Consider the following 9,994-nt stretch of genomic DNA (forward strand, 5'->3'; position numbering starts at 1 on the left):
CCACGACCTGTACCTCTATAGGATTTAACCCCAACTTTACTAATACTCTGGAGCCTCAACAATCAACAAATTACAAGACTTCTTGTAAACTAGGAATTAAAACTTCTAACTCATATTTCTAGAATAACACAAATTTTCCCAAGATAAGTGTTCCCAAGTCTTCGAGTTTCTTAACTTGAAGACACAACTCCTAACTTAGTTTATATTTTACTGAGAATAGAACTAAAACTCATTACAACTCAAAGAACCAACCTACTATACAAAGTCTACGACTTGCTAAGTAAAGGACCAGTTTCTTCTTCAAGTTAGTGAACTGATTTGTTGATTGATGCTTTTTCTGTCAGTGCTTGAGTTGGAACTCTTGAATATTGTTTCTTCTATTTAAGCCCACTCCTGATTTGATTCCTTTAGATGATGTGCTCTTTTTTCTTCAATAGGATTCTTTCAAGTAGTTTCACTCCTTGTTGCATTATGTCTCCTTGATCGAGTGGGAATTCTATGTTTGCTCAATCTTCAAGTGTTTGTGTTTTTATCCCTTTCAACCTCTTTGCTGCATGTGATAAGTGTTGAGAGCATATCTGAATCTTCTTGCTTATCCACTCCTTACTTTACGGATTGCTAGCCTATCAGTAGCCTTGCCTGTGACTATTCTTTCTACACTTGTGTGGACCAGCTTGCACAACATATTTCATTCATATGCCCATCATCAAAATTTCAGTTCCCTAACACAAATCAAATATTATTATCAATATAATATTTTGATATGAAAAATATATAAAAAACAACTAATAGATTAAAAATAACCTATTAATAAATATACATGGACTAAGAATTCTAAATGGGATAGATGGACTACAACACAAAAGTACTCTTCACTCCAAGAAGAAGCCTCAGATAATTAGCCATTGAGAGAAACGAAGACATAGCGGCTAAAGGTTGGATACATTACAAATTACAACATCTTACAAAATTGAAGAACATCATTGGCTCTTCACAACACATATCTCCTAATACCCTTTGCTAACTTTTATAACAAACTAAAAATAGAAAAAGTTGAGCTCAAATCACAAGCAAAATTACCTCCACAATTATGGAGATCTATCAATCTTAAGTGACTTTATATGCCGGATATTTCTTCTAAACCATATGTTTCTCCTTTGTACCATGCAAAAGTTTATTAAGAAGAATACTAAGATGAATATTAAACTTAAATAAAATAAGACATAATTAACGGTGGAGAAAAGACATAAAGACAACCTCCCCCCTCGGATCTTGTCCGATTTTTTAAAAAAGATACTTAAACTTTACTTTCGATCTATTACCTCATGAATCTTACTTAAATCGTTGCAAATAAACCATTTTGATCTTCTGCGTGTATACACGCACAACATGCGCTTGAAAAGGCTCAAAATTAACTTTTTCTACCAATTAAAAGCTGCCACGTGTAAATAATTTGATATATAATTTATATTTTTAAAAAAATTAATATTTATTTACTTTTTAAAATTATTCCATACCCCCTCCCCCTGCAACACCCCCACCCACCATTGTCTTCTTCCCCATTGACAGCTTCTTCTTCATCACCATAACTCAACAACAACATCAATACTGTCTTCTTCCCCATTGACAACTTCTTCTTCATCACCATAACTCTACAACAACATCAATTACAACAACAACAACAACAACATCATCACCATAACTTTCTTTCTCCCCAATGCTCTCAATCATCATCATAACTCTACTCACTTTTTACCATCACCATGTTTACTTTCTTCAATTTCAAGTTCTTATTTCAGTTTTTTTTTACATTTTGAACAATTTTATCAAATCCAATATATATCCTCTTAAGAAGAACTATAAAGCTCCATTTTAATGGAGTTTTGATTTTATCATTAGACAATCAACAAACACATAAATCAATACAAATTATGAAGCAATACAAAATTAAGATAAACACGAAACTGAAGAAAGAAGAATAGAGAAATCAGCAACTTGATGGGGGTGGGGGTGGAGAGAAGCTGCTGGATGAGGAATGGGGAGGGAGATGTTGGACGGGGTGGGGTGATAAATAAAATAAAAAGGAAAATTTTATTCAAAAATATAAATAAAATATGAAATTAAATTATTTAACATGTGGCAGCATCTGATTGGTGCGTGCACCCACTCTCTTTCTTGTGACTGAAATTCAGCGAAAAATTGTATATTTACAATGATTTAATTAAGATTCATAGGGTAATAGATCGGAAGTATAATTTATGTGTCTTTTTAAAAAGATCGAATAACATCAGGAGAACTTTATGTATTTTCTCTTAACGGTATTAAAAAAATCAAACATAAGTAATATTAATGGTATGAAAGATAAGACAGAGCTTCTTAGCAGGGGCCGTTGAAACATGCAAATATAACCAAAAAAGAAAAAAAAAAAAAAAAAGACAATGAGTTGCTGAACTAAAAAAAAGAAAAAAGTAAGAGATTAGAAAAGTAAATTTCAAAGGAATTTCTTTAAAGTTGACGTGTCTCTCTCTATAATAAAAAAGAAAAGAGTCCTTATGAGGAAAGAACTAATGCACACTATTAATTGCTTTTAAAGTTTTACCAAAAAAAAAAAATTGCACAGTCCTAAATTACATAATTTAAATATGGTGAAAATTAATTTTCAATGTTTAAAAAGATTCAAAGTACTAAATATCAGGAAAATAATTAAATAATTAATTTTTAAATATAACAAATAGTAAAAAAAAAGATTTTATCTATTGCAAAGTCTTTTAGTAAAGGACAAAAAGTTCAAACAACAACATTTTTAAGGCTTCATACCTTTAATATATTAATCTATAATCTATATCTATATTTATATCTATAATTTATAATCTATAATCTATTAAAAGTTTGAAGATACTTAGAAAAATTATTTTAATTTTTTGCCATTCATTAAAAGATACTGAGATAAAACTGTCTTTTATTATTTATTTATTTTAAGATTACTATTCAATTATTAATATAATATTGATTTTCTAAATATATGAAAAGAATTGTGCTAAAATAAGGAGACTTTTAAACATAGAAAACTTAGAGACTCCTAAGTTCAAACTGCTTAGGGCTCTATAATTTTCACGCTGCTTTGACCTTATAAATGCAATCACTAATTAGATTTTTTTTAATTTATAATTATTTTATCATATCAAATTGACTTTTTGTTTGTTTTATTCTTTAATTATTATCATTAATTATTTATAAAGATGTGAAGAGTGAAATTTATTTATTAATCTTTGTTATTTATTAATCTTTCTTCATGTTTGTCTTCTCTATATGCTCATAATTCGTATGTTATTTTGATCACACCAATTTAAAAGTTTATTTTTAGATGCTAATGAGATATGTTTACTGATGCTATTGGGATCACTAACTACTTAGTTTATGTAAAAAGAATTAGTTGAATTCAGGCATATTAAAATCTTATGAAGATTTTGTTATTGAGTAATTTTTTGGTTCTAGGTTTCGAATTTTTTTTTTATTAAATTGATCATAAATAACAAATCTTTCTTTTATGTGTGTAAGCATTTTTTGTTATTGAGTCTCTAACGTAATCTTTTGGTTTAATTTTCAGGTTTTAGATTTTCTTTTCTATTATGTTGGTTTTATTGATCAAGAACAACAAATATCTTTTTTATGTTTTTAAGTAGCTTTCGTTATTGAATCTCCAATGTAACTTTGTGGTTTCTAGGCTTCAGCTTATCTTTTCTATTACATTAGGCTTATTGGTCATGAATAACAAATCATCTTATTATTTGAAATCGTGGTTCTTCTTTTAGCACAAAGATGAACAATCAAATAGTATTCGTCCTCTAAACCCCCAACCGCAATGAGGGAGCAAAATCAATTAAGTCATTAGAGATCAACTTCGTTGGTGTCAATATGTTTAATTTGATGTTGTTTTCGAACATTCATAGTTACAAAAGGTTGGTTCTTAAGGGATATAAGAATTCCGTTGCACTAGCCAATGAGCCTTCTACTTCTACCTTCAATGAATTCTTATTGGCTAGGACAGTGTTTGTGGTTTGTGAAATTTATTTCATTGTATAATTCTATCATTCTAAGGAAGTCATATTTTTCTTTGTAAAATAATGGTGTAAAGTGAATAAATTTATTTTTCTTCTATTATTTACATAATCGTTGTTTAGATTTTAAGGGTTTTACACATGTAATGAACTGAAATAAATTATTTATTGAGTTGAGTCAGGATTTGAGAATAAAGTTTTTACCTTAAGTTTAGTTGTATAAATTTGTAGTCTTTGATTCTCAACTCCCGATGAATATTGCTTTATCATATTAGTTAATTATTCCTTATTTTATGACATTAACTTTGAAGCTTTGGAATAATGTATGCTGGTAAATCATTGAATAGACTTTGTGTTCCTATAATGTATCCACAATATTATTTTTTTTGTTTTATAAATATTTATTACTTCCCCCATTTCAAAAAAATGACCAACTTTGACTTAGAACAAAGTTAAAAAAAATAATGAAAATTTTTGAATCTTATGACATTAAATTAAAGTTGTGTCAAATGTACCAAAGTATCTTTTAATCTTGTGGTCCTAAACATGTCATGTGGAAAATAGAGATTAAAGTATTGTAAAAAAAGGAAAGGGATCGTTCTTTTTTAAACAAACTAAAAAAAAAAAGTAAATCATTCTTTTTTAAACGGAGGGAGTATTAATCAATGCAATATACACTTGCAAAGCACGTACATTTAACTAGTATAATAAAAGTGTGAAGACCTTAGAAGATTTGAACTTTTTGTCCTTCGTTAAAAGACTTAAAACTGTCTTTTCACTATTTTCTTTAATTTATTATTTAATTATTTTTATTATATTAACTAAACCCCCTAAAATATATGGAACTCCTAAATATTAGTAATTAATCTTTTTCTTTCTACTGTTCAACTAGAAAAATGTTCCTAAAATAGGACTCTATTAAGAAAATACTTCTATAAATATACGGAATAAGATATATACCTCTTGAATTTGTAAGTCAGTCTTCTTTCTTTTTTCCTTATGAAATTATTCTATGAATTGTTACATATGGTAAAAATAAATTCGTCCATGGACAATAGAAATGTGAGTTCAGTTTGCATCTTTATTACTTTTTTTTCCAAGTTAATTAATATAATTCTCAATAATTGTATGGTCTATTTCACATTATGTATGTTCCTTTGTTTTTGCTTTGTCACGGAAGTTGAGGTTACATTGATGCTTTCACATATGTATCTTTACGTTGTTGTAAGTATGACATGTTAATATTTATATTCATTGAATTATGTATGTTCTTATGGAGTATTTTGTCAATTTGATGCTCTCTCAAATTTTTAACTTTGCGGTTATACTTTGATCAATTAAGGTTAATTTTTCTTGCATGTTGGGAGAATATGATTGATGTTCATCTAACTTGATTCCGTTGAAGATTTAGATTGATGGAGGCTTGATTTTCTAACCCTTCTCTTCTTCACTATTCTTGTCAACATAATAGAATTTAACGTGTGTGTATATGCATCTTCTTTGTTTTCATTCAAGTCATTCTTTAGGATCAAAGTTTTCATTCAGACGAGAATTATTTTCATCAAAATAGAAGCTTTGTGGTCACTATTATATTATTTTGTTTTATTTTATAGGTCATAGATGAATGTCGGTTGGCTTTGAAGAATTTCTTGTGTAAAGGTTAGGTTTAATTATATTGTTTTGATATCTTTATTATCTTATTATTTTATTTTAATTTATAGATGATAGATGAATGTCGGTCAACTTTGAGGAATTTTTTTAGGTAAAGGTTAAGTTTAATTGTATTGTCTTAGTATCTCTATTAGTTTATTATTTTGTGGTAGTTTATAATTCGTAGATCAATGTCGATCGGCTTTGATAATTTTTTATTTGTAAACTTTAAGTTTAATTGTATTGTTTTGATATCCTTTTTATCATATTATTTTGTTGTAATTTATCGGTGGTAGATAAACGTTGATCGGCTTTGAGGAATTCTTTAAGGAAAAAGTTAGGTTTAATTGTATTGTTTTAATATATCTGCTTTGAGAAATTTTTTGATGTACAAGTTAGGTTTAGTTGTATTATTTTGATATCGCTATTATCGTATTATTTTGTTATAGTTTACAGGTGGTAGATGAGTGTCGGACGACTTCAAGAAAATTTTTGTGTGTAAAGATTAGATTTAATTGTATTGTTTTAATTTCTCTATCATTATATTGTTTTATTGTTGTTTACAGGTGGTATATGAATGTCGATCGATTTTTAGAAATATTTTTGGTAAAAGTTAGGTTTAATAAATAAATTCTCCATCTTTATATACTCAAAAGATTTTGAATTTAATTATTGTATTTAAATTAAATTGTTTTATTGTTTTAATTATGTTATTGATTCTAAGTCGAGGTTATCGGAAACAACCTCTCTACTTCATCTGAGGTAGTGGTATGGTCTGCGTACACTCTACCCTCCCTAGACCCCGTTATGTGGGAATATATTGGGTATGTTGTTGTTGTTGTTGAACGTTATTATTTAAACAAATATCTTATTTAATGTAACGTTTGAACTCATTAAAGTGAGATACACAACTAAACTAATTATAGATAGATGTAAGAAAAGATTGAGATGAAACTGCAGATCCCAATGTGATGGAGAAAAACAAAGGTTGAACAGAAAAATTGAATATTACTATTAGATTCAAAGGTAGATTTGAGTACATGCCTTGAGGGAGAAACTCGTAGAAAGCAGAAAGAATGAAATTTGATTCTGTGAATGTGGGATGCAGAATTGGAGAGAAAAAATCAGTCATTTCAAAATAGGTTACCTATTTAATAAATTATCAAAATAGGCTAAATATAATAAATCATTATGTTTTATGCTTTTTTCTTAACGATTAACTAACAAAGTTGATTTTTGTAAAAATAATCAAAATTTTATCACATCACCATTTTTATGTCTACTTTTTCTCAAATCTGATAAATCATAAGAAAAACTTAAATTTTACACATTTTTTCAAATTATATTTGTTTATTATTTGATAAACTTGTAAGCTTTGATACTAACCAAGATAGAGAAAAAGAACAGTGCTTATGATTGGAAAACTGACAAGATATAAGGAATACTTTAATGGACTTATGCAATTGAAAATGTTTGCTTATGAATCTGCGTTACTGCAACTATTTCCTCCGTCTCATTTTATTTATTTTAAATTTTTTAATTTAATTTTTTATTTTACTTATTATTTTTTATTAATTCAGATAAGATAATTTTTTTTTTATTCTTAATATTAATTATTTTTTTAAAATTAAAATATAAATATTATTTAATACTATAATAAATTAATTATATTATTAATTATTTTCTTAATTAATATGCAATATCAAATTTAAGATGAGTAAAATAGAATGGAGGAGGTATATGCCAATTCTTTTGCTGCCTAACAGTAGTCGGTGTGTTTTAACCTATTTAGGTTATAACTAATAAAAACAAGTTGCCTAACAGTACTACAACTCTAATTAATCTAATTTGAAAAAAAAAAATGTAAAACTTAAGTTTTTATTATGATTTGTCAAATTTGAGAAAAAAATAGACATAAAAGTGGTGATGTAAAGAACACTGATATATTTTTTTTAAATTTTTGTGTAAGTCGTAATAATTTGTTATATTTTATATTCCCTTCGTCTCATTTTATTTGTCATCATTTCCTTTTTAGTTCGTCCCAAAAAGAATGTCATATTTTCTTATTTGATAAATATTTTAAAACATAATCACACTTTTATCCTTATTGAACCCACTTAATTAAAAAAAAGGGAGTAACATATTTTTTGATAAAGTACAATTTGGTAAATATTATCAAGTCTTTCCTTATTTTTTAAACTCCATGCTCAGTTAAATGGCGACACATAAAATGGGTCGGAGGAAGTAGTTTTTTGGTAAAATGTAATAATTTATTACGTTTTATAAAAAAAAAAATTATAAAACATAATAAATTATTACGTTTTACAAAAAGTTAACTCCATTAGTTGATCGTTAAAAAAAATATATTAAACGTAATAATTTATTAAATTCAGCCTACTTTGATAATTTATTAAATTGGTGACCTATTTTGTTCACTTCGTTTATAACTTGCTAATTTTGATTTGGGGTTCACCATTGAATGACAATTTATCCTTGGAATAAATTATAAAATGACAAAATAATCCCTAAATTTTTTGATTATCACTTTATATTTATTATTTTACTTTTTTTTTTATATAAAATATAAGGTATTTGTATAACGAGATAGGTTAGATTATAATGCGAATAAATATGAAACTTATCATAGTTCAAATTTTTAGATGAGACGAAAAAATAAATTACAAATTTTTGTGTATAATATTTTGTTGTTTCTACACGAGTTTTTCGTCGTTTTTATTTTACTTTTTCTACCAATTTACTCAAATATTTTAATCTAAAAATTCAAAAAAAAAATTAAAATCTAACTACTACACGATTCATCATTATATATGTTTTGGACAACAACAACAACAAACCCAGTGTATTCCCACCAAGTGGGTGCTGGGAAGGGTAAAATATACGCAGTCCATACCGCTACCTCCAAAGAAGTAGAAAGATTGTTTTTGATAGACCTCGGGCTCAAGATAAAGAATAGTAAAATAAGGTCATAGTACTACATGAAACAGAATGTCTGACATACCGAAATAAGAAATGAAAAATAATAAAAATAGATGCTAAGGGAGACATGAAAATAAGAGCAATACTAATAAAAATAGGAGATCAGAAATAAGAAGCAACCACCTCCCGTAGTCGCACACTAGCAGTTCCTACCAAAGAACACAGTCCTAGGATTACTAACCCGACTACACCAGAGCCCCCTAGCTACTCATTACCACCCACACACGCACTAACCCTTTACTCTTATCCACGACCTCCACACCTCCCTATATGTTTTGGAGAAAGTAAAATATTCAAACTTACAAATAAAGAGAAAAATTATATGAATCAAATAAATAATTTTTTATGTTGAGTTATGGAGAATCTAGCTAGCTATTATTTTAAAACTTTTCTCAAAACTATGGCTAATAACATTTTTTTCAAATAATTTTACTGATATATATAATATATATATATATATATAATATAATATATATATAATATATACTAGTTTAATCGGACGTGCTTCGCACGTGTAACGTTTGATTATTTAAGATTAAATAATTTTATCTATTGCGGAGATTTTTAATAAAGCGTAAAAGTTCAAATCACTTTTAAAAAATCTTTCACATTTTAATTTAATAATGTAAACATAAACACATACACATATATATGTTTTACCATCAGAAGTTTGAAGTGGTTGATGGATCATTACTTTAACGATTGCCATCTAGTACCTCTTTCCCTTGTTGTCACAGACTAAGAGAGACACATCAACTTGAAACATATTTGTGTTACGATTTTTTTTCTATTTAAAATTTTCGCTTATTTTAAAAATCAAATCTTTACAAAATCATTGATTACATTCTTATTACGTACTTAAAATTTTTAAAAGTTTAGTACTTCTTAATTTTTCTTATTCTAATAGATTTATATTTATTTCTATATTTTTCAAATCATCTTCAAATCAAATTTAGTTGATTTAGAATTCTTAAAATAATGAAAAAAATATTAATTTTCATTAATTTTGATGACTTTTAATAAGAATTTTTTTTATCATAAATATGTTTAATTAATTTTCAACTTTTAACTTAGGAAAAAATATTTAAAGTCCGATGATTTCTAATAAGGAAAAGTTTTACCATAAATATATTTAATGAATTTTTGACTTTTGAATATTAGAAAAAAATAGTGAAAAGACGATTTTATCTAAAATAAGAATTTTTAGTGAAGGGCAAAAAGTTCAAACAACATTTCTAAGGTCCTTCATACTTTTAATATTATATATATATATATATATATATATATAT

This window comes from Capsicum annuum, chromosome 4 (genome assembly GCF_002878395.1).
Source record: "Capsicum annuum cultivar UCD-10X-F1 chromosome 4, UCD10Xv1.1, whole genome shotgun sequence".
Lineage (NCBI taxonomy): Eukaryota > Viridiplantae > Streptophyta > Magnoliopsida > Solanales > Solanaceae > Capsicum > Capsicum annuum.